Source organism: Gavialis gangeticus, unplaced genomic scaffold (genome assembly GCF_001723915.1).
Source record: "Gavialis gangeticus isolate Ggan-Ray unplaced genomic scaffold, GavGan_comp1, whole genome shotgun sequence".
In the NCBI taxonomy this organism is placed as follows: domain Eukaryota; kingdom Metazoa; phylum Chordata; order Crocodylia; family Gavialidae; genus Gavialis; species Gavialis gangeticus.
Window position 1 is genome coordinate 23,999,946 of NW_017728998.1, and position 3,838 is coordinate 24,003,783.

The following is a 3,838-nucleotide window of genomic DNA, read 5'->3' on the forward strand; positions in this document are numbered from 1 at the left end:
TTTGGTCCATGTCAGTGCAACCACACAGAGATCTGTCCTCCCTGATCCGCAGGAAAATTATCGGTACTGTGGCTTTTGTTAAGACTTTTCATACAAGATGTCATTTTTCAGGAATGTACAGTAGTTATCTTGCAGTGAATGCAAACAAAGTTATGAAGTCTACAAATTAAAGGAAAGATGAATATCCTATTCTCTGACTAATGTAATGTACAACGTTCTATACCTCCATATCAGAATTGCATCTATTTTAATATATAGTAATTACACCAGATAGGATTTCCATCTCCCAAGATGATAAATGTCTTATGGCTACACAATATAGCGTCTCATGTGGTCCTCATCACTTCACAATGAGCGAAAGGAAATGAACCTTTTTAGCTACTTGAAGTTGGGACATTGAAAGGCCCACCCTTTTAGAGGATTTAAAATGTGTGCAGAGGGTAGAGATATTATATGGATATCATTTTCTCCAGACTTCATAGGGCTGAGAATTCAAACTGGTTCCAACTTAGTTTGGTTTAAACTAGTAATTTTGAATCATGAGCTGCAAGATAAACCCAGAGCTTTGAAATAGGAACCCACAGAATTTAAAACGTTCTCACCTGCTGTGGTCATGCTGGCTGCATCCACATGAGCGAATACGTGCCTGTTGCAGCACCTCAAAGCAGTTTCAGACACTGCAGGAGACACACCACGAATGAACAAATGTTCCCCATGCTGCAAATATGCAGCATGGACTTTAAAGTTGGTACCAGGTATAACCTGGGTGGTACTCAGATAAGGTATCTTATCCCCTCTCTAATTGAAGGGATTTATTGAGTGCTAGTATGCTATGGGAGGTGTAGCTGCCTATGGGGAGCAGCTGTCCTCCTAGTCCCCATAGAATAGCGCCGAGACACCAGTTGGAACATAACCACATAAAATTTAATAAGGGAAGAACCAGGCTGGGGTGTGAAATATGTGCAGAAGGGTACGGGGGATTCTGGATAATAAGGGTATGATCCTCTGGTCACCTGAGGGTTGAGGGGAGAGAACCAGGGGAGCAAGAGCAGATTCAGTAAAGTGAGATACACATATACCTTTAGCAGATGCAAATCAACAACAAAGCTTGAGGCACAAAGTTTCACAGAATACAAGACGCAGGTTTTCACAAAACATGAAGTGCAGCTCTCACAAAGTTTGAGACACAGGCAACCCAGAGGGACAAAGAGGTGAGGAGAACCCTCACCAGTGGTGATTCCTTCTTCCCAACAGCTCACCCTACTGGTGCCTTGGCCAAGGATTGAATGGGGGTCTCCTACAAGGCAGGTGGGAACTCTGCCACTGAGCCATCAACGCCTAGGCTGCTGCCTGCAGCTCCAGTGCTCTAGTCCTTCCAGGATACTCACATGTGCTGCCTGCACACTGAGCCAGCTGCCCAGCCTCAGGCCAGGGATCAAAAGAAAAGGGAAAAAGGCCCCAAGCTGCTGCTTGCAGCTCGGCAATTGGGTCCCTCCCAGACCTATGCACTGAGCCAGCCACTGCCCCAGCTCCAAGGGCTTGGGTCCTGCCTGGACCCCTCTGTGCACCACCCTGTGCACCACTGCAACTGAGATGAGCTGCCTCCTGCAGCTCCAGGCCCGGGATCTCCCGCCAGAGATTTGCTGCACACCTCCCCGTGTGCCGAGTGGCTGAGCTGAGCTAAGCTGCCTCCTGCAGCTCCCAGGCTCCGGGTCCCCACTGGAGACTTGCCGTGCACCACCCCATGTGCCAAGCAGCTAAGCCAAGCCACCTCCTGTGGCTCCCAGGGCTCTTCTGGAGCAACCCCTCTGCTCCTCTGGTCAGCTCTCACCAGCTCTTCAGGACTTCTCTCTTTCATCCCTTGTCATCTTCTCCTGAAACCAGGTCTGCTGCCCAGGTGGCCGGGAGACATAAGAGGTGAGTCTTCACTCAGGTCTGGTTTCTCTACCTGGCCCCTTCTACTTTTCCAGGGGTCTGATTGGTAGGGAAAAGGGAATCCCCCCCACCAATCATTTTTGAACTTTTCAAAACCCTTGGGCCAAGCTGCCACTGGCTAGCCTGTCACACAGGAAATCCCAGTACCAAAAGAAAACATGCCAGAAAAAAGTGGCACAGGGCACATTCCTGGAGCATGCCCAAAGCAACTGGAGGTTGGGTCCTCCAAAGAGATGCTTTAGCACCTGACCAGAGTGTCTCTATGCGTGCTGCATGCCCTGATGCTCCAGCACACTACCTCGGTGTGCTGGAGGAAACAGAGGTGGGGCAAGGCTGGCAGCAGTAGCTCGGACCCAGACTCTGTCCCCAGTAAGCAGGGATGTGGAGGTGGTGCGTGGGGTGGGGGGAATGGCGTGAGAGTGGGGGGACTGTGTGGGGATGAGGGAACCGTGGTGGTAGGGTGGATTGTGGGAATTGGGGAGATTGTATGGACTGTGTGGGAGGGGTGGTTCCCCTGCCTGCCGCCACCACAGTGCACAGCCTCGGCAGAGCCCACAGGCTGCACATTGCACCGCCTGAGACCCAGGGGCTACATTTGGCACATGGAGCCAGCCTGGCCTGCTGGTGCATACCTTCAAAGAAGACTGGGTCAGCTCCCACCACCACCTGGAGCTCCTGGCACTGTAGGCAGGAGCCAAGCACCATTGGGCCAGGCCTGCTCCTGCCTCCACATGTCCACTACGTGGAAGCAAAGGCCAGCCCAACCTGATGGCACCACATGGATGCAGGAGCTGGCCTGGCCTGATAACACACAGCTCCTTCCTGCAGTGCCGGGAGCTCTGGGTAGTGGCAGGAGCTGGCTGGGTTGTGCCTGAAGGCGTGCACCACGTGTAGCTCCTGGGTGTCAGGCACTGCTGTGCATTGCCTGGGGGCTCTGCCTGCGGTGGGCCATGAGTGCCCTGATGGTTGCTGCCACCAGCAGGGGCAAGGGCTCCTACTCCCAGGAACTACTTGGGGCATGTGATGGGGTGGAGGGGAGGGGTGGAAGTGGCAACAGGAGTGGGTAATGGGCAGGGTAGAGATTGAGATGGCAGCAGGGTCTATGGGTGTATGTGATGGGCCGGGGTGGCAGCAGAGGTGTGTCTGTATGTGAGAGCGGGAGAGATGGGGTTGGAGGATGGGTCAGTGCTCTGGGTAAGAGAGGCCACCAGAGCCGGGCTTGGAGCCCCCTGCCCCCCTTGAACACCCGGTGCAGGGGGAGGCCAGCTTGGAAGGGAAGGGGCTTGCCCAGCCCAGTCCCTGAGCCCCAGTCAAGCACTTCCCAGGAAATGGCATGGGGATCGCTGGGGCCTGGGCACAGGCACAGGGAGCAGAACAGTAAGACTTGGCACTGCTCAGAGCCACAAAGCAGCATGTGGGACAGCTGCAGCTGGACCTATGTCCTGGTGCTGGGATGGAGCTGTTTCTGGGAGTGAGCGAGTTGGGGACAGGAAGGGGATGTGGGTCAGGGAGTGAGAGACACTGGCAGGGGCTTGGGTTGGGAGTGAGGGGCAAGGGCAGGGGCAGGGCACCAGCATATTAGTGCTGCTCAGTGCCACAAAGCAGCTGCGGGTCCACCTGCAGCTGTCCCCACGTCCTGGTGACTGAAGGGAGCAGGGGTATCTCTGATTTTTCTATGATAAGGAAAACAAATGCAGACACCAAAGTATATAGATATTTAGAATTTATTTTATTATGATGATAGAGACACTGGTAGGCTTCCAAATTGCTTTAAAATTGTAAATATATCAATAAAACATTGCCCAACTGATCTCTCTCTCTATATATATATAATGACATTTCAATTTAATCATGGAAGAATGTGAATTTTGGATATTTTAATAAGAGAATTTGGGGGGGGGAG

At 52.5% G+C, this 3,838-nt stretch overlaps 1 long non-coding RNA gene across 1 annotated transcript in view; it reads right to left on the reverse strand.

Moving 5' to 3' along the window:
* Positions 1–1,682: 1,682 nt before the first annotated feature.
* The window catches only part of LOC109289383, a 19,271-nt gene continuing 17,115 nt past the window's right edge, over positions 1,683–3,838 (reverse strand). Inside the window, exon 3 of the long non-coding RNA XR_002095348.1 lies at positions 1,683–1,814. This is a non-coding gene — a long non-coding RNA (uncharacterized LOC109289383). The remainder of the gene's footprint in view (positions 1,815–3,838) is intronic.